Source organism: Protopterus annectens, chromosome 3.part1, assembly GCF_019279795.1.
Source record: "Protopterus annectens isolate FY-2018-M chromosome 3.part1, PAN1.0, whole genome shotgun sequence".
Classification (NCBI taxonomy): Eukaryota; Metazoa; Chordata; order Ceratodontiformes; family Protopteridae; genus Protopterus; species Protopterus annectens.
In genome coordinates, this window is record NC_056732.1 from 661,168,494 (window position 1) to 661,196,172 (window position 27,679).

Sequence of the window (27,679 nt, forward strand, 5' to 3'; positions counted from 1 at the left end):
TCTTTTGCTACAGATGAAGTCACCCACTTTGACAGTATGTGTCCTGTCGGTGAGCCAATTGGCTACCCATCTGGTAATGTAGGGGTTAAGTCCCAATTGGGAGAGTTTGTCTATAATAGCTGAGTGGGGAATTGTGTCAAATGCCTTAATTCAGTCAAAATTAGGTGATATGCACTGTCTTTCTCCTCAACGAGGACCTTGGAAGTCAACCATGTTTAACAGGCATGATCCACCTTTAATGAATTCAAACTGGTTTGGGTCCAGAGTTTGGAGATTACTTATGTCCTTATTAATAAGGTCCATAATGATTCTTTCCATGGCCTTGCAGATGAGGCTAGTCAAGCTCATGGGCCTATAATTCCTAGGGTTGGTTGATTGTCCCCCTTTGTGCAGAGGAATTACTGTTCTCCATTCTGCCAGAACATAGCTAGTTCTCAGACTTTGGTTAAACAGAGATCCAAGTAGGTCTACTAGGTGATGCTTTACATTTTTTTAAAAGGCAAGCTGGAATGTTGTCTGGTTCCACTGATGCAGCATTATTGGTCTTGGAGAGCACCGCTATGACCTGTTCTCTTGAGGTAATAGGCTGAGAAATGGTAGCAGGTATGCTTTGGGGGATGACTGGAGGGGATAGGGAGGTTAGGTTTTCTCCAAATCTGTCAGCTAGTAGGTTGGCTGTTACCTGTAGTCGAATATGGGTGGTGCCATCCACAACCAGTTCAGCATATAGCAGGGTATTTTGGACATAGTTAAAGAATTCCTTATGATTATCCTTAGCTAGGGAGACTATTTTTGCTTTGAAATTAGCTTTGGAAGACTTGACAAGATCACATATGTGTTTGTTTAAGCTAGAGAGGGATTTATTCCTCTGCTGAGCCAGTTCCCTCTTGTTCATGGACATTACTTTCTTTCTGTTGTTGTATTGCCTGTTTATACTAGGGGTCCACCAGGGTGGCTTGTTTTATGGCAAGACCTGGTTTTAATCCAGTCAGGTACAGTCAGTTCTATACAAGTGCTTAAGTGGTTATACAGGACATTGTTGTACAACTCTGCATAGTAGTCCATGTTATCTGTATTTGAGGGGGGCTTTAAAACGTTTTATACCACAAATTAGTTGGAGGCAATATGTCTTAGAAAAATTCTTAAGCATTTTTGACCTTGAAGGGGTATCTAGTCTTATAATTACATTGGACGACACTGATTTATGGTCCGATCTTACCAGGAAGGACATCATGGGGGATGCAATGCTCTTCCATGTTAGTGAGTACTATGTCCAGGACATTTGAGCCATTTGTGGGTGTGCTGACTAGCTGTTCCAGAGCATCTGCATTGACAAAGTCCAAGAACCTCTGAGCCAGCATGTTTTTGGTTATGTGTGTTTCCCAGTCAATGGAGGGATAATTAAAATCACCCATGAGTAAGGTGTTGGGTTGTATGGCAAGTAACTCCAGTAAGTCCAGGTATGCAGTATGCTTTTCCTGTTTATTGGTGGGGAACCTATACCTAGTTATGATGTGGTAAGGGGCTTTGCCTATAGTTAATTGGACATGGAGTAACTCAAGAGAGTCATACTGTTTTACCAGTCTCAAGGTGTATTTATCCTTAATGAAGATGGATACACCTCCTCCTTCTTTGATTCTTTCATGCTCAGTTTGTGGTCTGAATGTATGGAAGGCATTGTAGCACAGCATGGCCGTGGTGCTTTCTATGCCCTTGAACCATGTATTGGTGACTGCACAGATTAGCATCTTTCAAAGTGAGGAGTGCTTCGAGAGAGTGCTGTTTCTTGTTTAGACTCTTAGTTTATCTAGAAAGTTTGTTATGTTGGTAGGATGGCTATTTTGACACTGCCTAAAAGGCACAATAGGGGAACTTAATGCTTTTGCCAGTATCCAAAAGCCTAGAGGAGACAGGTGCAGACTATCTCTGGCAAAGCACCATGGCCTGTTGACCATGTCTTTCCAGGCTGACATATATTGGATCCCCTTGGACTGACAGCAGAAGCTAAGCCAGCTGTTAAAGTTAATCATTTTTTGTTTGTATTGTGGTATCATCCTTGGAGAAGGTAGAGTGCTGCTCAAAGCTAAGCTGATACCTGTCCATGACACATAATCTGAGAGCTCAGTCATGTCTCTCTTCATATATTCCAATGCCGTACATCTTTGCTCCCACATGGATTATAACAGAGACATACTGGTACTTGGGGTTGAGTGACTTGAGTGCTTGAGTGACTTGACAGATACTGACGGATCCTGGCAACTGACAGACAGCTAACCATAACCTGTTCCATATACAGCCTGGTGAGGGGAACATCAGTGTGTCTCACAGTGGAGTGAGTGTGTGTGTGTGTGTGTGTGTGTGTGTGTGTGTGTGTTTTACTATGCGCTGTGGGGGGGGGGGGGTTGCATTATTATGTGTGTAAGTGGTTTCCATTTGGGAGGCATATGATCTTTTGGTTAGTTACTACTGAGTACCTCTACATATATGGGTTTATGTGTCATGTCCTTATTTAGTGTGGTAAGTGTGTATATGCTGACAACTTGTTTGGCATTCATTTTGTCCTTATGTGAGAGCCTTGTCTCCAATTTCACAGTGTAACTGTATCTTTCACATAAAGTATTTGTTTGTTTCAGCAGTAAGTGGTTGTCAGTATACATGAGACAATTGCTACATTGCTTCAGGATGCCCATGTCTATCAGGCTGGCCAGAGAGATGATGGGAAACTGCCCACCCATGATAGCAGGCTGTATGTATGTTTTATTAGGGAAGGGAATGGGTTAATTTGACAGGACTGTGCTGGTAGTGCCAAGACTATAAGAGGGACCTATAATTGGTGTAGGCTAAGGTTGATCAATAAGGCAACGCTGCTCAGTGCACAACTGAGTTACTCCTAGAGCAGCAGAAAAGCATGGAAGGGTTTCACTGACAGCTGTTTAGGGAAAAACTAAGCTTCTAGGTTTTTGCATCTATACAAGGGCAGTGCTAACTGCTGATGCAGGAGGAGAGAGTGTGTAGTGGCAATCTCTGAAATGTCAAATGTCAGCATCACTAACACTGACATAGTTATATCAACAAACAAATGTTAACATGCTCCTGCATGCATATTTTATAACAGTGTTTTGCAGGGGAGCCCCTCACATCCCCTGCTAATTATTTATTCCAAGTCAGAAATCACACCATTCTTGGTGGAAAGGTATATTTCCCAACACCAGGGATTGTGCTTTCTCACACAACTGACTGCCATCTGTTGTGTCAGCCAAAGTGCATCAACAAAACGAAGGCTGATTCAATGTAAAATCATTTAATGGCAGTGAAGTCGTACATGCATAAATAGACAAATAAATAGATAGAGAGAGAGAGATAGATAACATACATACACTAATCCCATGTTTGCAATACTATATATATATATATATATATATATATATATATATATATATATATTTATATGTATATATATATATATATATATATATATATATATATATATATATACATACATACATACATACACACATATATTTTATATATATATATGTGTGTGTGTGTGTGTGTGTGTGTGTGTGTGTGTGTGTGTGTGTGTGTGTGTGTGTGTGTGTGTGTGTATATATATATATATATATATATGTATGTCTATATATATATATATATATATATATATATATATATATATATATATATATGTATGGATATATATATATATATATATATATATATATATATCCCTGAGAGATGCTAGCACCAGAGTTAATTACCACAGTAAAATCTTGGGGTTACAGGAGATGAGCTGAAAAAAAATACATATGGGGTAGCCACCACATTAATAAATCTGTTTATGTAGCAGGCTGTACTTCCTACCCAGAGACACAGTTTTGGATGTTGTTGCAATCAGTTGCCCTGTGCCATCTGTTTGTACATATTGTATCATGCCCTCCTCAACACTGATATTGTGGAATGCTACCTCGTGACCATAGGAGTCATGCAGCAGCTGGTCAAGATGTGTTGCCCTCATATGGAGGCCAATGGGATGTATGGAGTACCTATCTCTGTGGATACAAAGGTATGTATGGCTACAGGGATGTTTTAATGACCAAATGAGAGCATTCTAGTTGTGTCCCAGCAATCTGCCTCAACGATACGCCATCAGTTTCTCATGTGGGGGAACATATGTGGTTTCCACGTACCACAGCGGAGATAGCCACCAGCATATAGGCTTTTTATGACAGCCCATTTTCCTGAGGTACTGGGGCCATAAACTCCATCCACACTGCAATAAAGGCCCAGCCTCCAGAGCAAAGAAGAGCTATCAGCTTGAAGGAGTTCCACACTATAAACTGTTAGGTGGTTTGTAATTATAATATACCATGTGATTGTAGGACACCCAGGCAGTGCCAACTAACTATACCAGTAGTTTGTGCAGAGAGATTTTACACATGGACTTCTTATTGATGATGCCAGACATGGCTAAGAGCTGTGGTTAATACCAAACATGACTAAGAGCCATGGTTAATACCAGACTTGACTAAGAGCTGTGGTTAATACCAAACATGACTAAGAGCTGTGGTTAATACCAAACATGACTAAGAGCCATGGTTAACACCAGACATGACTTAGAGCCATGGTTAATACCAGACATGACTAAAGACATAATTAATACCAGACATGACTTAGAGCCATGATTAATACCAGACATGACTAATAGCTGTGGTTAATACCAGACATGACTAAGAGTTGTGATTAATACCAGGGATGACTCAGAGCCATGGTTAACACCAGACATGACTCAGAGCCATGGTTAATACCAGACATGACTAAGAGCCATGGTTAATACAAGGGATGACTCAGAGCCATGGTTAATACCAGACATGACTAAGAGCCGTGGTTAATACTAGACATGACTCAGAGCCTTGGTTAATACCAGGGATGACTCAGAGCCATGGTTAATGCCAGACATGACTTAGAGCCATGGTTAATACCAGACATGACTTAGAGCCATGGTTAATGCCAGACATAACTTACAGCCATGGATAATGATATCTATCAGCAGACATCTCCACACCATGGTAGAGGATGGCTACATCTATGCCTTGTCACAGACCAGTTCCATTGTCAAATGTGTGTTTTTGCCTGCAGGATACCCACTTCCACTATCTATATGTATCAGGAGATAACCTACAGTATCATCCTGCCACATTAAGTAAGATCTTTTTGCTCTGTGCAATGTTAGATAATGTCATTGTACGCAAGCAGTTACAGCATAACACATTCAGTATGAGGAAGCTCCAGACTCAGCAGTATAAGAGTTGCCCATCAAAGTGTCTGTGGAGAAGTTGGATTTATGGTAGGATTATGCCAAATGAAGGCAGGAGAAATATTCCATGGCAGTGGTTAAAATGCATTCACTGGTTCATAATTGTGCGCCTGAGTAAAGCATTATCCAAAAAAACTATTTCCCCTCGGTTTTGCTTTAAGATGCATAGACTGGCCACACAGTATATCACATATAGGCTACCCAAGTAACAAAGTACACTGAGCATGGCACAGTTCTCATCATATACAATGGTGGAGAGAGTCACACTGTCAGTAGTCATTAATGGGAAATTACGTGCATGAGCGCACACGCGTGTGTGTGTGTGTGTGTGTGTGTGTGTGTGTGTGTGTGTGTGTGTGTGTGTCTTGTGAGTGTTTGTGTATTTCAACATTATTTCACTATGTATGCTAATGCATGGTCTCCCCCTTCTGTAGTGGTGCCCAACACAAGAGACAAAGGTATACAGGCCATGGGAAGTATGTCTGTCATGATGTCTGGCTGCACAGGGTCCATACCCCTCAGCTGCACAGATTTTTGCCAAATGTCCAGATTTTTTGTCTCATATTTTTGGTCTGTTACTCATAAAATGGTGTTTTTTCTTGCAAATCATTCCCACATCTTTGAAGACAGAAGTAAGAAAATAATGACAGACATTAGAGATTCAGACTTCATATCCTTCAGAAGACTCATGCTAATGCAAAACACTTTATTCTATCAACTTTCTAAGTTTGTAAGAGCAATATTTAACATTTTTCCCTATTTTTTGGCTTTTGTTTCACCATTATTTACAGCTTTGTCCAGATTTCTTGCTCTAAAAGGTTGAGACCAATGACAGGGACAGATGCTTCATCTATACTACCTGCACCAAATGTTCATGATTCTGCACATGTGACCTGTGCACTCTCCCTGATTCCTTAATGCAGACATCATGATATTCCTACCAGCTCAGCAAGGACTATGATGGTGTCAGCCTGCCCCTGTATTATGGTTCTGCACAACCAGTGGGTTATAGTCATTGACATAGCTAGCCCATGTGGTGGACAGTACAATATCACAACTTCCACCCATGTTTCCCACTGCCTTAATGGAGGTTGTGGCAACTAGTATGGGTATTCGGCTGGCAAAGACATCCTTTCCCTGGTAGATATGTCTGAATAGTCTCTGTGTGTCTTCCTTTGTTTGTGGTGTGGTTTCCACAGGAACTCCTTCATCTCTCTTAAAGGTGGCTCAGTCAACAGGTTGTCCTCTTTTCCTGTGCCATGAGATCAGCGTGATCTTTAACTGCATTTATCATGCCAGTACCCAGGCATCACACTTGAGAATGTATCCTGTTCTATCCACTGGTGTTATTAATCACATCCTCCACAACTCAGTCATGAAAGAGACAGTTAGATTTGTCATGGCTTGTCATCTGCCGACAGTGGAGCTAGGAGGTCTGAAACAAGATGTCATCATGGGTGAATTTGCTTTATACTGCCTTCCCCATTGTGGCATCATCCTCTGAAATAGGAAAATAGGTGTGTGAGAGTATTCACAGCCATACCTGATATATGCATAAACTGATCTATACAGTAGGATACCTGTGTCGCACGAAGTATGTGGACTTGCTTTTTCAGTGTTTGGAATATTGCACAGGTATAGGATAATCTTGAGCAGGTAGAGTAGGTCTTATTAAAAAAAAAAAGAATATATTTCAAATATGAGCTCCACATGGGGACCACATGTAATGGTCTCTAACAATATTCTACAGTTGAGTATCATACACATGACACATTCCACAGACCCAACATACCTTTAGGTGATGTGCATCACACCATTCATTTTGTCATGGGCATTTACTGTTTGCATACATACAGAAAGGTACCTGATAATAAATTACTGAGTGTGTGCAAATGCATCAGGGAGACCAGGTGTCAGCACCTCCCCTGTCACTTGTTTTATGTTTGTTTGTTTGTGTGCTCCTTCTTCTAAAGCTCACTCTCTTACAATCCGTTGTCTTACCCTTAATATACCCTTCCAACCCCTTCCTAATTCTATTCTTACCTTCCCTGTTTCCCTTGTGTCTCTTGTTCTGCTTTTAGCAATACCTCCTTTTCCTACATTCCTGTACACCTATTTCCACCTCTTTTAATTGTCAAAAGATAAAGTTTTGTAGGCCTTTTAATATGGTTTGCAACCCTTGCACAACATTGCAATACCGAACATGTGCACAGGCTTAGGTGCATATATGACTTGTTAGCCTGATTTCCTCACATTACTCCTATGGACAGTCATATAATCTATGGAGTTCTTGTCATTTCTGTTGCTGGGTTTGTATTTAGCAGTGCCATGAGCTGTGGAATCCTCTCTAGTTAATTCATAATTGCCTCAGACCACATTACATTGTGAGCCATAACATTGGGAGGCTTATTGCAACAGAGCTTATCATGTTTCTGAATCACAGGAATGGTCATCTACAGATCTATTCCATCCCTACAAAGACCATTAAAACAGCTAGAAACTGACCTCAAACGCAGCAGGTATCATCCTGGCTGTTAAAAGTGAAAGTCTTAGCCAGAGAATTTGAAAAACATCATTTCTGATGAGACAAAATGGTTGTGTTAGCATAGTAATAGTCCACAGCAAACTGTCACTTGAAATCACTCCTGTATTCAAATAATTGCACTATGGCTAAACTAAAAAAAACTCTTTCCGTTACTGTATTAGTCAGACAAAATCTAATATTTAATTAACTTATTTTCTGGACTACAAAGATCTCCCATTCCTTTTTCCTGAAGGCAGAAATGCAATAGGTAAAGAGTTACAATTAGTTCAACTAGCATACGGACTGCAACTAGTCAAAATTGCCTCCAAGAAAAATGTTTCCTCTGCAAATCAGTCCAGTTAAATTTGTGGTTTCATTATATTTGCTCCACACATGGAACATTGCTGCTCAATCCCAGCCAAGCAAACTGACTACCAGTACAACAGAGCTGACTTATTTCTGGGGTCCTTTCTATTTAAATATTTGAAGTCAAACTTTCCTTTCCTAGTGGGTAGGCTCAATTAGAACAGCTAACTATAACACATCATGTGTTTTCCTGAAAATGCTCCTGCACTGCAGAAACTCCATAATCAGCTTTGCTGCAGAGACTGTAGCTTCTAAGTATTGGTACCCAAATTGGGAGAATCATTTCCTCTTGCACAAACATTTCTAGAGTAATACATAAACACATGCTTTCTCAAGCAGCCCATTGCAGATCTTTAGCTGCAATGACATAAATCAATTACTGATTTACATGCACTTACAGTCAGGTAGGGGCAGTACTTTGGGCTTGCTCTGAATAAATGTGCCTCATTGAATAAACATGCAATTATTCAAATCAACATCTAAAACCATGGGAGGTCATTACTGAAAATAGCAGCACCCCAAGGAAACAAAACATGAAAACATTTTTTTGCAGTGTGGCAAGCTCCCCTGCACCCCCAACATGGAGAAAAGCACCACCACCACCACTGACCTGTATATTTCAACTTTGACATTGTATGAACTCAGAGAGAAGAGAAAAAGTAAGAAAAATGCAACATTCACCTTCTTGCTATTCTCTGAATCTTACCACCATTACAACTCTCCAGTGATCTCACAAGGATGACATCCAGAATATCACTGAATTGTCCAATGACAGCAACAGTACAATGCCAGTGGTATAATGGTTAAGGTCCTCACCTTATAAATACAAGGTTCAATTCTGACCTTGGGTTATTGTCTAACACTTAAAATATCCTTTCAGGGCAGTTATCCTAGTATTCACCTATGAACCTATTAGGGTTCATACACCTTCCCTTAGACATACCCCCTAAAAGACATTACAGTTACTTATGACATTTACAATACATTCATACTGGCTGTTACAGCAAAAAGTACATTTAACTTCAACTTAAAGGATCTCACATATTTTGTAAAGACTATCATTCTCTGACATTTTAACACAGTTGTATTTATTAGGATGTGCTATTTCTTTTTATCTACACTTTGTTACTCCTAGGCAGTGACTAAAATTAGTCCTTGTGAATCAGTACATTACCTTTGTAATCAAATTCAAATAAATAAATAAATAGAACAGACACTGTCTGTACAGCAGGGAAAATAAGTGAAAACATCTTATCAGTAGAAAGAGGTAAGCATGCTTTCTTCATTGCCAGGCTGGAGTAGTGTCAATATACATTGACACTGGAACAGAGCTAAGTAAATTAGTGTAGGCCTGATGTCATAGGATCCTTGCAGCTAAATGTGAGACTGTGACTGAAGAGCCCTAGAGTGAATGGAGTAGCACCACTGTGTAATAGCCAGACCTGATGGCAACCATTTTTTCTGTAATGATTTCAGGCAGCTGAAGTCCAGATCGAAGTACCATGCGTATGACATGGCATGGGTTAGCAAATCAACTGATAGATTTGGTCCTCCTAGGTACATCATGACTTTGGAGCAAAAGATGGGTGCTGGCAATTACTGCTGATATAGAGACTAAAGGATACGACAGCACCTTCTATATTGAGTGGATTATTTCAGTACATAGTCCTCCTGCTTATGCTAGATGGGACCTCTGCAACATTTTGATGGCTGATAGACAAGCTCCTGCAACCACATTGTCAGTTTACAGTTGAATAAATGCACAAAGAAGTCATCTACAGATAAGACTTAACTAGGCATTCTTTGGAAAATGCAGGCAACAATCAACTTCCTTAGGGAAACTGGCTTGCAGCCATTCTGGCTAAGTGTTCCATTGGCTTGGCAGAGACCTTGTCCCTCAGGTTTTGCTAAGGAAGCTAAAGCTGAAAAAGGTAGATGACACCCCATGCTGCCTCAGCCAGTGGCCATAACCCAGGCAAGCATATTCTTAGGTTCAGCTAGTTAAAACTAATAGATTGTAGTCCACTTTGCCATGTTAGGTGTCCTTTCCATTGACCTAACTAGGGCCCCGTGCCTTTAACTAAATAAAAAGACATGAAGACACTGACTATATAACTGTAAAATGTATTTTATCATTCACATGGATGAATCGCATACTAGTTTTGGAGCTGTGCTGTCACATATGGCAGAAGATAAACATCTAAGCAGGGAGTTACCTGATGTGGAGAAGCAATGTTGTGTCTTAGTGCAAGAATTCCTGGCTATCATCTGGACTTTGGACTCCACAATATACTTACTCCTTTGCTGGACCTCCTGACTCATCACTGATCACACTCCTTTAAAATTCTACAACCAACTCTGAGATAAGACCAAGCAGAACACCTAGCAGTTTGTGGTCATGCAGCCATTTTCGTACAGATTTGGTCATAGAGCTAAAAAAGAGTTGGAGGTACCAGTGCTGTCTCTCATCACCCTATGCTAGAATCCACCATTTCTCAGTCCCTGGGTTCTAAGCTGAGTAAGAAGATATGCAGTGTATAAGAAAAGCGGCAATGAAAAGATTGCTCCATCCTAGGCAGAGATGGGTTAATGAGCAAAGATTCTTGAAAGCTTAAAGTGGAACACCTGATCCTGCAAGCTTGGTATGAAGTTTCAAAGCCATAATCACTTTCTAGCTTTTTAGTTTACCAAAGGACCTCAAGAGAACTGGATAAAGGTGTCTAAAATAAGACTAGGTGTGTCTTTGTTAAAGCTAAAAATTACAAAGACCTGCACTCTTTAGAAAGGAGTGGTAACCATGATTTTTTTTTTTTTGACAGAACAGTCCAGGGAAAGGTGGGTATGAATGAAACTGCTCCATCTTTGCAAAGGAAAGATATTATGGAACTAAATGTTGAAACTTAGACAGGGGAATGTCTGTATCCTGTGTTAGCACAAACAGCCCAAAGACAACTTAAAACTCAACAGCAACTACAGGAATAGCTGCTACTACACTGAGAGTTCACAAGTACAGGTTATCTTTTTATTTTTGTTACTGTGTAACAGTGACACCTACTTTTATGATTTGATTCAGAAGCAATGAACAGTTTTGTAGTCTCAGAGATTTGCCCTAACCTAAGTGCAGAACATTGTGCGCTCTAAAGGGCTGAGCTTGTTTTGTGCAATAACCCTGAGATAAGACACTGCTGTTGTCATACAGTAAATGAAACAAATAACTACTTCAATGGAAAAGTTTGTTTATGTGAAATTCATAAATCAGGCAACAACTGCGGATAGAGTGATATACTATAAAAATTGTAGACTAATCAGGTGATTCTCACTACCACCAGAAAAGGACACTTCCACCTATGGAAGTTCTGGCATTTTCTCTACAATGTCCCCCATGGACAGTATTATTGCACAGTAGAAAATGAGGTACTTTTTATTATTATTTATAATTATTATTTTTTGCATTTATTTTATTTTCAGTATTATTTTTTTATATTTTTGTTGTGAAATAGTTCTTCTGGCTAATGTCCTAATGTCTGAAAGTCAGTGATGGATATGTAAACATTGTTGGAGGAAGCATTTTACATTTAAAATATAATTGTTATATAACAATTGAACAGATAATTCCTACAAGGTATCAGCGAGCACATCCGCGAACACACACACACACACACACACACACACACACACACACACACACACACACACACACACTTCTTTCTATTCATATGACAAAAATAAATAAATAAAATCTATCCATGAAAAAGAATGTATGAGTTTCTTTAATGTAATGTGTCAACGGCTTTATTCTGGCATCATTTCTTTCACTTGGTGAAGTAACAACAATGCTATCTTTCAGTACTTTAAAGAAATGTGGACATTCTTTTTAGTGGTTTGATTTGAATTGATTCATTTGTGTCTGTCTGAAGAAAGTGTGTGTGTATGTGTGTGTGTGTGTGTGTGTGTGTGTGTGTGTGTGTGTGTGTGTGTGTGTGTGTGTATGTGTGCGTGTGCTTCTGTGCTGAATAGGGATGTTGTAGTTACTTTAGTGAGTGCTTAAATGATTTTTTTTTTTTTTTTACTTTTTGCACATCAATTTAATATTGTGAGTTCATTATTTTCACTGGGATCTCCCCATACATTATTTTATCCTATTGGGATTTATTTTGAAGCCCGTTTTCTAATGAAAATTAAAACAATGTGTCATAATTCAAAGTCACTGGTTTTAAGTGCAGTGTAATGAATTATACAGTAGGCTGTTACACCAACAGACTTCTTTACTTTTAAACAATAAAAATATTACTTGTGCCACTTGTTCATGGAATTGTATTAATGGTACATTACAAAAAGCTTCACTTTATTCAGTGTTACTCGTTATATTACCTACACTTTATGGGTTTAAAGATTACTTTTTTGTTTTCATTCATTGTAAAAGAGTCCATCCTTCCATCCATCCACTTTTCCCTTTTCCCCATTTTTACATGTAGGGTCACAGTGTCACATCAACAATGACTATCATCTAGAGACACTATACAGTCTGCCAGGTAGCTAACACTCACCACAGTTGCTCTTCCATGCCACAGACAAACGCATGTGTGCACTCACACTTATGGCCAATTTAGAGTGTCCATTCCACTTAGTGCATGTCTTTGGAAACTGAGAGGAAAATGGAACACCTGGAGAAAACTAGTACATTAAATACTTGATTTAGTATGCAATGAATAGACCCCATATATATTACAACAGAAATTATCTTGTACTAACCAGTTACATAAAACGGGTCTATATCATTTTGTCAAAAAACTAAAAATCGAATACCCCTTCATCAAACTTTATCAATTGAAATTTAATCCATGGAATGATAATTTCAGTGAGGTTTTTCCTAGGGGAAAAAAATTGCTTTTCCAACCTACCGACCATCAAAAAAACATATAATTTAAAACCCACCCATGTGGGGAGCCATGCCCCCCCACACCCCCAATTTAACATACCAACTCTGAGATTGCACTACAGTGGGGAAAAGGGCAAACTCCTGATGATGGTCAACTAGTTTTTCTCCCCGGGAAAAATGTCACTGAAATGATCGTTCAATGGATTTAAGTTTTGATGTATAAAGATCAACGAAGAGGTATTCGATTTTTAGTTTGTTCAACAAAGTGGTATAGACCCCCATAAAACATGCCACGTAACGTGCGTTTTACAAATCAATTTTTAACATTAACATATTCATCTGTCAGTAAGGGATTATCTCATTTTTACAGCAGTAAAGTGAACGTCTCAGTATAAAGTGCAGTCAGTATTCCACTAACAGAGTATTTCACCAGTACACTAACAGTCATACTGCTCTGCAATGCATTTTAATAAGAATTGCAGTCATTTTTCATACAAATGTAATTCACTTTACTCTGCATACCTTATTTTGCATTACATGGTGAATTTTGTGTTGATATGAGAGTAAACAATTGACAATAAGTAAGCACATGAAACTCCAATAATTTTTTTTTCTTTTCTTTGTTTTCTTTGACTTCAAATTCATCAGTTTCACGAGGAATTAATAAGGCATTTGAGTCAAAATCAGGGATAGTTGAGAGGTATGGCAGAGACAGTTGTTTTGTGTAGCACCTTGTCTGACTTAAGAGTAACTGGGCCATCTCTGCATTTCCCTTCTAGTTGCTATACAGTAGTATATAAAAAGCTAAGAATGAAATAGATACAAGAAAAATATTTTGCATTACTATTATTGGGCAGAATACAGACATTAAAGAAACAAATCATAAACAAGTGCACCTCTAATCGTTTTCAAAGAGCTACACCGATCAAAATTTGAGGTGTGACTTAAGTTCTTTGTCAGAGATAACAACTAAGGGGCCTATATTTCAAGTATTTGTGAAATAAAAGTATGTGATCAGCATTCACAATTTTGGCCCAAAACTGTGCTCAGCCAGACAGTGTGACTAAGAAATTCGAGACTTGAACTTGTACTGTGAAAAGACCTAGCAATAGCTTGTAAGGAACTAAGTGACGCATAAAACTGAGAAAAGATCCCATCCTGGTAGGACTTTTAGTCAGACTCAAAAAAATGCAGCATCATGGGGATTATCAGTAAGTACTGCATGCAGGTGTAACACAATATAAAACATGCAAATCATGCTACCCTCATCACCTCTAAAACATGACCTACGCTTATTGTATTTATAACACCTGTTTAGAATGGAGCTAGGATGCTAGTGTTTCAACCATATCACTGATGATCTGCATGTTTCCTTGATTACAAAAGGATTAGTGAAACATGTTTCAGGAGAGAGAGATACAACATTAATTTTACAAGGGGGTATATCAGTGTATTTTAGCAAAGAGCTGTGTTGACGGACCTGGTAGCATTCAATAGGTTCAGTAAAAACTTGAATTCCCATATGCCAACTTCAGGTCAGAAACACTGGGAAGATTATCTATCTTATGTCTTAAAGAAGAACTTAAGGAATTAAAAAATATCATAACTGAAAATGAGACAATAGCAGATAAAAAATATAATTGAAAATGTGACAATAGCAGATTATCTGCCATGCAGCTAAACCTTGCAGCCCAATATCAAAGCAAGCACTTAGCTTGCTTTTAGTCTAAGTAATGGCTGCCATGATTGGAACAAGCTAACCAGCTTTGCAGTAGCTCACCTCCCAGCTCTATTCACCTTCATATATGGTAGCCACTTGATTATTTCTGGAGTCTTCTTTTAGAATGTAATTAAGAGTGATTTCATTCTTTCAATATCAGCGCCACCCCCAGTTCACTCTCTCTTGACACTATTTTTTTTCCATAACTAACAGGTGAAACACAGCAGTAATATCATAAAGATAAAGTAAGTAAGTGTTGCAAAATATTATGAAATAACTGACAGTAATTTCCTTATCTTATCGCAGGTGCAAAGTGAATAGACTATATGAAGTCTGCACGTTTTTTTCTTCTTATTTTTTTTTACCCAATCTCCCATGAGATTATGCCAGCAGAGCTGCAAAGTAGTAACTATTTAATTCAGTTAACGACTTAAAGGATGTGGTTTTGTCAGTTTAGAGGTGGTCCTTTCTAAAAAGGAAAAAAAGAACCCCCTTCTGAGAAATGAACTTGCGTTTCTCTAAAGATAGATTGCATTAACCACGGAAGGGGGGGGTCTTAGGAACCCACAACAACAACAATTCCACTGACAAGACATTCCAGAGAAAGACTGAATAGTACATGTACAGCTGCTACTCTATGCACACACCAAACAAATGCTGTGTGAATGCTGTGTGAAACACGAATCTTGTGCAAATTCTCATGTTTCATTCATGCCCACAGTAACCAGATTTTGCTCTGTACATTAGAATTAAAATGACAGCTGCTTCTGTCACTTTTTTGTACAATCTTAACTGTAACTTCAAACTGCTAGCATTTTAAAGAAGTATGATCTAATGAGGTTCACATGAAGTTTAGGCCTTATGGGAAAACAGTTGTTGAGCAAAATCAAGTTGATAAAGAAGAAAAATAATAATCAAATAAGTAAGCACATCTGAAAGGTTATCTAACAAGAGACTTACTGGTCAGAGTGGAACAATTAAAGGCTTGTCTTGCTGCTTGCATATGTTTAAGCTAACTGGAATTTTATGCCAATGTAACTTGAATTTCAGGTCACTTAAGAAATAAGCAAGATTCTACTTAGATTTTTTTAAAAGAATAATGATATGCATCCCATATGTAAATTAATTTTATATCTTTGTTTAAGCAACAGTATACACACACACACACACACACACACATGCATATATATCTACATCTCTCTCTCTCTCTCTCTCTCTATATATATATATTTATTTATTAATTATTTTTAATAATGTTTTCTTTGTATGTGATTTTCTTCCGCTTTAAGCTATGACATCACTGATCATTTGGTGTATTCAGAAAGCTTGGTTATCCACAATTTTTATACAATATGCATTAAACCTCTCCTGGAATTTTCAAACACTGACTATTTTCAAAGAAACTTTTTTTCCTTAAAAAGTAATCTTATTCAGCTTAAATTACATTAAATGCAATTATTTATGCTGTTTAATGTGAGATGTTTCCTCAAAGAAGAATAATTAAGTCATAATAGACACTGAGTAAGATAACACACAGTGAACCGCTGAGACATCGCTTTGAATAATGTAGCCAGTTCTGCAGGTTGTAGATCTTCACAGTTAAAGGTAGTACAAATAAAAGATAAAAAAGTCTAAGGTAAAAGTTGAATGAGGTTAGACTGTAGGCCTCACCATGAAGGCACTGAAAAAAGGCCAAAATAGAAGAAAGCATAGCAAAAAAAAAACTTCCAATACATCAGTCATAAATAGTCAGTCAATGGCTTTAAAGGTAGTACAGTCACTTTTGATATGAGAAGATCTGAAGGCTGTGGTTTCTATCCCTACACCAGGCACTTGGATTAATTTTCCTTTACTGATACTATTGTGTCAATTTCAAGATGCACTGCACTTCTAAAGCTGCTGTCCTTGCATAAGACATCAGAATAGGTTCCCATCTGCCCAGACCTCTCAGCATCTTAGTGCAAGAATCAGGGACAAAGCCAAGAATAATGTGGGGACAAGCGTCCAAAAACAGGGACAGATTTTAAAAACTGTTCTTATAACCTTAAAAAAGTTGCTAGAATAACAGGCTATGCAATAGTAAGCATTTTCTGAAGGATATGAAGTCTGAAACTCAAATGTCTGGCATTAGTTAATGACAATACTCCACAATTATTTACAGATAAAAACACACATTGTATGTGAAACAGACCAAAAATATGAGGCAAAACTCTGAAAATTTTTCAAAATTCTAGAGAGGTGAGAGGTAGGTGTCTGCCTCAGCTAGGGGTAGCTTAGGTACATGCTGAACAATCAATGTCAGTTATTAAAAAGATTACAGTAATTTCCCCAAACTCATAACTTCCAAGAGTCTCCACTGTAAATTGTCCATAGGACTACTAGTACTAACCCAGCCGACAAAAATAAATAAGCAAATAAATAAATAAATAGAGTACAGAGTAAGACAAAAAAATTCTCACAGAAAGTATGATGGATATATGGAACAGATATTAGCAGATCCCGTATAAAACATTGTCAGACTGCACAGGACTGACAAAAATAAACAAAAGAAAATAGCAGTTAAAAGGATGAAGTAAAGACAGAGTACCTACAGGTATTAATGTGAAATAAGCAGCTATGGCAATGAGTCAAGTCCTTGCTGTGATGACTTTATTTGTACATTTTCATGGATCACATGACTAACTGTAATCCTTTTAGTTCACTAGTCATAAGTACAAGACAAACATCTTTAGACAGCTCTGTCAGTTTTTGTATTTTCTTGGCTTTGTGCATTATGTTCACTCTTTTTCTGAAATTGTCTTGGCTGGTAGAGTTTTGCTATCTTAAAAATAACTATATCTCTTTGGGTCAGAGAGAGCCATTGACACAGTGAGGTGTCACTTTGTAGGGCAGTAGTACCAGAACATATGAGCACATTAGCGTGACACAATGCTGACTTACTGATATGCACACATGACAATGCATGTTGAATTCTAGCCTAAGAGAAAAAGGATGGAAAATTTCATTATCCCAACTGTCACATCATGCAAATGTTGCAAAACTCATAAACGTTACCTTTCTTATGATGCACATGGAAAGCATTCAGGCCTCTTTTCAGGAAAGAACCAGGAGTACTGTCTGACTGATGAGTGATTTGGTCTGAGTCACACAGTAGGTAAAAGGAGGCTGAGGGAATCATACCTTGGACAGACTTAACATGTGCTACACTATTAGGGTCTGTTTAAATTAAAAATAGTAAAAAATAAAGAGATTTAAAGAATTTAAAGAAGGAATTTAACTCAGCTTGCCCGAGTATATAATATTACTACAATATATTTAATGGAATACTCCTGTAACAATTATGGCTGTAAAGAATGTCTCGATCAGTGTGAAATTTCATTCACACCATCAAGGGAGAAATAGGAATTCTGAGTTATCTATATGCAGGTAAATGTATTCAAAGGACAGTGGTTCTTGATAAATACTGTGATAAGTTAAGAACAAGCCTCTATGTGTAGGTCCTTTACAGAAGAAGAGACTAAATAATGGAGAGAAACCATGTCTCTATAGGACAGCAAACTAAGTAATGGAGAGAGAAACATGTCTCACATTCATGCAAGTGATTTATTTTTTCTATTACTCCTCACACAGGCTAACACTGTAAGAAAGGGAAGGTCACAGAAGTCACTTCACTAGCACACTTTAAGTAGTATTCCTGGGTCTACTTCATCTGACTGAATCCTAAATACTCAATCCATTTGCCTGAGAAATCATTTGACTGAAATGTGTAGAAGTCTATAGACAGTATGTAATGGTGCAATTTCTTATCAAAGGCATTATTAGGGGTGTGAGTCTAGCAGAGTATGTTTATACTGCAATGGTCAGCATCATGTTGTACTTCCAGATATGTAGATGTTTGTGTTTGCACTCCAGCACTGATTAACTGTCCTTGATGTTTTTGTCTTGTCTTCCTGGTGTGTGACCATGACATTAGAATATATAAGTAAGGGAGTGGGAGTGCAGAGGAAGCCCCCTGCAAAAACTTTTTGATGGTATATTTATTGTGGAAGCAGTTTATGTTCAAATGACTTTTCAGGCAAATGGGTTTAAGCATTTGAGCTTCAGGCAAATGAAATAGACCCAGGATACTCATATTCTCCACATACACATACAAATTCCAATGTATTTTGACATTATACATTGTCCAAACTTCATATCACAAGTGTACTTCAGGCAGGAAAAATTATTTTTCAGATAAAAATTCAAAGGTGGATATTCCAGGGTGACTCTCTGTCACAGCTGCTCTTTTGCCTTGCCCTTAACTCACTAAGCTGTCTGTTTAACAGATTAGATCATGGCCATAATTTAGCTCCCAGAAAGCAACAAAGTGTAAAGACTTCTCATCTTCATTTAGTAGATGATTTAAAACTCTATAGCTCATCAGATGAGGAACTGAAAGCACAATACAAGTAGTCAAAACTTTTCCAGATGATATAAGAATGTAATTTGGTCTTAATAAATGTGCAAAAACAACCTTTAAAGCAGGAAACCTACAGCACCAAAAAAAAAACATCAGTTTGGGACAAGAATGGAATATTAAAATAACTTGGGCAAGAGGGAGTGTATAAATATTTGGGAATTAATGAAGGATCAACAATAAAACATGAACAAATGTGAATAAACCTTAGTAAGGAATATTTTAGAAGAATTACATTAATCCTGAAAACAGCATTGACATCTAGGAACAAAGTTCAAGCTCTAAACCAATTTGCTCTTCTTGTCCTAACTTACAGTTTTGGACTGACTGACTGGCTCCAAAAGATGTTGGATAGGTTGGGCAGGAAAACAAGAAGGATGGTTCATGTTCTTCAAATGATTTATAAAAATCAGTGTATACCAAGATTATATATTCCCTGTTCTGAAGGAGGGATGGGCCTCCTTGAAATTGATTGCATGTATAGATCTGCCATCATGGGACTGCATACATATCTGCTGATCTCACAAGACCCAAAATAGTGGAAGTTTTAAAACACACGGAGAATAAATCTAAGATGACTTCTCTACTTAGTCTAGCAGAAGCATTTCGGCATCAAGTGGGAATGGAAATCAAACCAGAAGTAGATAAAAATCAGGCAGTAACTTAATGTGCCAGAAAACAAAACAAAGAATATAAGGTGAAGGATCAGATGAGAAGGCAAGAAATGTGGAAAATGCATAAATATAGTTGCAAGTATAATAAACTGCTGGACCAATCTCATGTTGATCAGAATCAAATGCAGGAATGGTTAAGGAGAGGCAAATTCAAACCAAAAAATGAAAGGTTAATATTGGCGGCACAATATAGCAGACTACGTACACATTGGTTTACCAACTCCATTGAACATGTGGGAGAAACAGACAAATGTAGGTTTTGTAAAGCAGAATTGGAAACAGTTGTGCACCTTCTTGCTAGTTGTGACATACAAATGGCAGAAGGACTGTATACTGAAAGGCATAATACTGTGGTAAGACTGTTGCACTGGGAATTGTGTAAACATTGTAATATTGAAATAGCTGAAAAATATTGGCAACATGAGCCACAAAGCATCATAGAAATGATGAAGTCTACATCACATGGGATCACTCATTACCAATAGTTCAAAAGATAGAGGCAAGAAAACCAGATATAGTGGTCCATGAAAAGAAGACAAAAGTAGCATTGATCATTGAAATCTCTACACCCAGTGACTACAGTGTCTTGTGTCCAGAGAGACACAAAGTCATAAAATACCAGGATTTGCAGGCAGAAATGATAGCAACATGGAAGAATGATACCCAGACAGTTTCAGTAGTAGCAGGAGCAACGGGTCTTAGAAAAAGGATCTATAATCATATTTAGATAAGTTACCAATACATGCAACTCCACACGAATTGCAGAAGGGGTCATTACTGGGCACATTGTGGGTGCTACAAAGAGCACTTCTGGCTAACATCAAAAATTGAAACAATACTAATTTCATGAACTTTAATCATACTTTGATTTAGGAATGAGGTCCATGCCTGTCAAGGCATTAGAAATCCAAAAGATTTTGAGAAATTAAAAAAAAGAGCAAAACTTAAATCCCTGTGTAACACACTGGATAACAAATTGGCTCACAAACATGAACTATGCTTTGAACACCATGTATCCACTTTTTGTAAGGAAGTCCAGGAATGTAATTGTTCCACTAAATTTGGTGCTCATTAGGCCAATCACTGAGTATAACGTCTCCTTCTGAATGTTTTTTTCCAAACACAGCTCACAACTGGAATGACCACAGTGCTTCCTCATTAAAAACAATTAAGGTTCTGCATCATAAAACCTATGTGGGCCATCTCAAAGCCTTATCCCTCTTGGAGAGGCAACCTCTGCCTTGTGTATACGGCCTCAACACACCCTATCCTGTCTGACCTATAATACATTCATAAGTCCAGTGGTGAAATAATGTCCACTTTTCAATCTATTCTGCAGAATAAAAATAAATGAAAGATGTTGTGGGGATAAATATGTGTGATGCCCGTGCCCTGGCCCAGCAATCAAGGAGCCTCAATCCTCACCTCTAACACCAGAGAGGGCATCTCATATATGAGGAAAGGATAACAAATACACACAATTTCCCTTAAGTTCGCACATAGATCACAGTCAGTCTGGGGCTGGTTGCTCCCTTGTTCCCCAGGTCCCCAATAAGACTCCCCACTGGCACAACTATAGGGTCCAGATCTCAGTCTAGCTGGCAAGCTAACCTCCAGTACCCCCTCTGTCCAACCAGTGCTTCATATCCCCGCCCAAGTAGCCACACACACACACTCACACACACACACACACACACACACACACACACACACACACACACACACACACACACACACACACACACACACACACACACACACACACACACACACACACACTTTGAGATAAGTATTTATACAACTTCACAGACACTCCTGGGAAAGGCTGACACAGATTCTCCAGCTGTGCCCCTTTACCCAGACTATATGGTAATAATTACTGCCACCACAAGCTAATAATTATCAGCTACCCAAAGGCCCTTAAAAGGGTGTCCAATTATTACTGTGGAATATTATTATCCAATAGTAGTGTGACTAATCAGTCAAGGCTTATTAGAGTGGTTTTGTACAATAAACTCTATAAATATGCAATGTACTCTAGAGCTTAACTTATCTCTACACACACTAGCCACAGGTAAAAGGTTTTTAAAATATTTAATAATAAATACTAAAAACACAAGACAATACTACTACACCACAGTGCTATTCAAGAGTTCAGAGATCATATAGAAACTTTAAATAATTATGTAGTACAGTTCTGACATAACAGAAAAACACTTAGTCTAAACTTTATAATCCTAGCTATTTCTAAAAGAAAACATACTTCTAAAGTAACCTACTTACATAGAGCAAGGCAGTGCTGAGATGAATAGTCCAAGATCAAAATGCTTAATAAGCTCTGGTTCTCACTGTTTAAATTGCTATTGCAGTTCTGATAAAACATTACATCATCTTTTTACACTTCCTGGTGTTCCCAGGCTGACACATTTACTACGTTTACATTCTTAACATCTCCCTTTTTTATCTTGTAGCTAGTCAGGAACAGAGCAATAAAAATACATTTGCATGTTTAAATTTAGCAATTTAACTCTTGGTTAAAACAATAGAAAGAATTTCTTCATCTAGACTATTCGGCACCAATGTTCCCTTGAAAGGGTCACCACATGCTTTTACTGGGTCAGTAGAGAGCACTATTACCACATTTCTGTAACAGCATTTCTTTATATTTAAAACAACAAGTCTGTAGTTTACATTTATATTTACAAATGATAGAATTATCTATAAAATTCTATCTGGCTAGGCTAACAGCCTTCACCCATCTCTACCAGTCTTCACACATCTTCACCCACCTCTACCCAATCTTCACAGTATGTATTACAAAAATTCCATTTCTGAGGAACAATCCTCCACTTCACATAAAGCAAAATACTACTCTTAACACTATTCAAATCTAATTTGGATGAATGGATGGGTCACCACAAATTCATCCCTGGTTTAGGACACTTTCTCTCATGGATAGGGGCAACACGCAAATGTCCCAACATAGCCTTATTCTGACTGTCTTTTGGTTATATGTACACAAAGTATAAGGGCTACAAATTACTATGAAAATTTAAGGCTAAGCTTCTTAAGATCCTCACAGATCAATAGCCTAGTAAGTACCTGTGAAATTCTGAACCTATACAGTTACTCATAATAAAGAAACCTAAGGTAAAGTCCCAGAATATAAGTGGGTTGACCTCTAAAGATCTCTAAAGTGACTCAACAGTGAATTAAGTAAAAGCAGACTTTGATCTCCAATTTCCATGCAGGTGATGAAGACTGCAGTAAGATGGAAATCCTCAGTCACCTTGAAAAATCCCGGTACACATTGTTGTTTTTCATCTTATCAAGTTTGACTGGCTCCAATTGGCACACTAGTTTCACCCATGTTGAAGTGATTCATATGTAGAATTTTCTGATGCATAACATCACCTATACAATTATTTTAATTCATCTGGCAACATACTAGTAGTACCTTGGACAGGACAAGTAAATCTAGTTGTCTCTTAGTCCACAGCAGTTTGATTTTTTTGACAATTAAATTGATAAAGAGGTGATTTTGCTAGCTGCAGTAGCAGCTAATAGTCCGTGTTTGAATCCCTTTTTATTACCCAAAATGTCAAGAGGATTATAAAGTTGCCTTAAATGTATTCTTTGATACCATCTCATGGCCACATCTAGTGAAATGAAAATAAGAAATAGATGATTAACACATGGATGGCTAAACAGTATAGTAGGTAACAAAAGAAAATCTGCTGTCATCAGCACAGAACTTGCAGGTAGTATTATTGACACTGCTTTCATCAACAAGACAAGAAGACAAATGTCACAGACGTTCATATGGAGAAGTCATATTTGAAAGCAAAGTCATATTTGAAAGCTCAAAAGACAAACCCACCTCCATAGGTATCACAAGGGATAAGAAACTAAGAGTAATGCTACTCAATGCCAGAAGTCTAAACCTCAAAATGCATGCACTCAAAACTCTCCTTAGCATGGAGAACATCTGTGCAGTAACAGAAACCTGGTTTGAGGCTCCTGAGAGCACCCCAGCACTACCAGGTTATACCTCATACCATGCTTTTCAGCCCCAAAACTTGGACCGAACCACAAAAAGAGGGGGAGTATCAATATTCGTCAAAGATGCCCACACCTCCAGATTGGTGACAGAGCACGAAGCATCAGAGACTATCCATGTGCAACTAACAGTGGGTAAAACTGCCTTCCAGTTTATAGCCTGCTACAGACCACTCTCCCAAACCGAGGAACCCCACTCGGCCTTCCTGAGAACACTGGAAAATATGAAGGTCTCTCCAAACACCATTATATTGGGCGACTTCAACTACCCAAACATAGACTGGGAGCATTACTCTAGCTCCAACACCCTAGCCCAAAGGTTCCTAGAATTTATAAACTCAAATGCTATGGAACAACTTGTTACCACTCCCACAAGAGGGGAAAACATACTGGACCTGATCATCACCAACATGGTAACTCTATGCTCCAGACCAGAAGTGTATCCCTCACTGGTAAGATCAGACCATAAACTAATCTCACTGGATATTCACATCCCGACCCCACCCCCTGCCCAGAAAACCACAGTGAAACACTTCTCTAAAGCAAATTTCACACTCCTCAAAACCGAGGTGGAATCCTTCAATACCCCCGAGCCTGTGGAAAATATGGCCCAGACCGCAGAATCCTTTATAAATGCATTCTATGAACACCTTCGGGAATGCATGGATCATGCAATCCCAAATAAAACCAAGACCCAATCCTCCAAAGGCAGACGTCCTGTCTGGTGGACCCCAGCCATAAACAAACTATACAATAGAAGGAGGAAGCTACTACATGATAGAGCAAAATCCCAAAAAGGGAAGGCATCTCTGATCAGTATTAGCAAAAAACTACGGGCACTCATAAAATCGTCTAAGGCCAGCTTTGAGAGAAAAATTGCACAGGACACTAAGGATAATCACAAGGCTTTCTTTAGTTATGTTAGGAACCTGGGTGGTAATTCCCAGATATGCTCAGAATTAGTCCAAAATGACAAAAAATACATCGAACCCACAGACATTGCCAACATCCTAGCTGACAGGTTCCGTGCAAACTCGCCCCCCCCCCACCCACCAAAAGGGCAAATATCTATCCCGGCAGAGTGCTGCCCCCTGACATCTCAGATACTCAGGTAAGAGCCGCCCTCTGCAAAGCAAAAAATACAGCATCAATGGGACCAGACGGTGTCCCGGGCTGCGTCCAACATGAACTCCAAGAAGAGCTAAACCCAAACATAAAACTACTGTTCAATCTCAGCCTTACTACAGGATATGTGCCCAAAGAGTGGCGTACAGCAACAGTGGTCCCTCTCCACAAAGGTGGTGCCTCAACAGATCCTGGAAACTATCGCCCCATAAGCCTGACTAGCTTGGTCTGCAAAGCTATGGAAAGGATCATCATGGACCTCATAAATAAAGATATTGGGGACCTACAGGCACTGGATCCTACCCCGTTCGGCTTTGTTAAGGGCAGATCCTGCCTCTTAAACCTGGTTGATTTCTTTGAAACAGTCACCAAGGCCATTGACGAGGGGAAGGTGGTCCACACAGCCTACCTGGACCTCGCAAAAGCCTTCGATACAATACCCCACTCGGGCATTATAGATAAGCTCACCAGCTTAAATATAAACCCCTATGTCACTAGATGGGTTGCAAACTGGCTCAAGGACAGAACTTACATGGTTAGAATTGCTGGAGCCATGTCAGACTCCAAACCAGTTACAAGTGGCATCCCACAAGGCTCAGTCCTGGGACCTCTCTTGTTCGGTATATATTTCTCGGAGGTACAGGCCAACACGGAAGGACTGTGGCTGACCAAATTCACAGATGACTGCAAACTGGGCACCATAATCGACTCTCCAGCCGACACAAGCATCCTCCAAAAGGGCCTCATAGAAACAGACAACTGGTGCCAGAGCCATGGCCTCAAGCTAAACGCCAAAAAGTGTATAGTTATCCCCTTTGGCAAAAACAAAGTGCCCACAAATTACCACATAGGTGGTAATCCATTAAGTACAGAAGAAGTAATTAGGGACCTGGGGACCCAAGTTGATAGCAATCTCTCATTTGACAACCACGTGGCCAAAGTGGTTAGAAAAACATTTTATATAGTCCACCTAATCATGAAGGGATTCACATCCAGATCAGGGGAGGTCATCGTGCCTCTTTATTCATCCCTCATCAGGCCCATAATTGAGTACAATGCCCCTTTTGGGATGTACCTTACCAGACACCTGCAGCAACTGGAAAGACCCCAAAAGTACCTCACCAAGAGGATCAAAGGGCTCAAACAGATGCCATATGCTGCCCGGTTAAAGAAACTCCAGCTCTACTCAGTGGCATACCGCCTGCTCAGAGGCAATCTGTGCCTGACTTATAAAGCCATGTCAAACCCGGAATTAATGGACATGCTGCACCTCAGAAAATCCAAATCCCATCGAGCTACGCGCTCGAGAGACTTCAACCTCAGCACTGAAATAAATAGGACATGCTGGAGGGACAGATTCATAACCCAGAGGCTCCCTTCACTCTGGAATAAAATCCCAGTCCAGGTTAGGCAGAGTCCCTCACTGACTCTCTTCAAGAGGAATCTTGATGAGTGGATGGGAGATCGTAGGTTTACCCCGGGTATCACTTCTGTGTCACTGTTAGACAGAGGCACAGTATACTAACCTCAAAAATGGCATAGCAAAATTAATTTAAAATGGGTGGCGAAAGCCAAACACACTCTGGCTAGGCTTATAAATGCCCTAGGGCAGATAGCGTAGTATGAACCTATGAATGCTGCTGAAAACTGGCAGTTAGGTGATATCTGTACCATAAAGAGCAAAGTCATCAACCAGTTAGCAGAGCTTCATTTTGCAGCAATGAATGTCTTATGACACTTCATCTCAAGCAGGTTAATGTCATTATCGAGTATACCACAATAATTAACACTAATGAAATTTTTGGGTACAGTTATACATACTATCCTTAATGAAATCCTGCCCCACTCCTACCTGCCTGAAGAAGACAATATCATCCATCTTAGAGGTTATATAGAGGATTTAATTCATATTTTTGGAATAGGGCCATCTTATAGGAAGAGAAAAACACAAAGTCCAGTAACACTGTACTCTTGAACATACATGAAATTTGGCTGCTTATCACCCCAGCACAACCATCCTGACCAAGCCAAATAATTGGAGGCCAAAGTCCCAAAATTAGGGACAAATCTTAAATAATGCCCTTATAACTTAGCAAGTTGTGAGAAGAAATGGTTCCGCAATACCCTGTATTCAACAAAGAACACAATCGATCAAATTCAAAAGCCTGTCGCCATCCAATGAATAAAACTAATGTAAAGGTCCATAGCACTCATTCTCCATACAGTGGCCCAACAAACTGCACAAAATTCCGCTCAAAACACACAGCATCATCCATAATCAAGTTAGAAAACAGACCGCATCACTTCCTTCTACATGCAGCTCTGCAGTATTCCACACAAGGTTTCACCACAAACCAATCAGCAGCAAATGCAAGAGCTTGAAGTCAAGTAGTGTCCGTTTAGGACTTTCAAACTGTAATTTCCAGTTAGTCAACCCAATCCTGACAGAGTCACTACAACAACATAGCAAATCGCAAACATCATGAGGAACATACCAAACACATGAGGCAAAACTCCAGATATTCTGTGAAAATCAGTTGAAGGGTATCCCAACCACCTACCTGT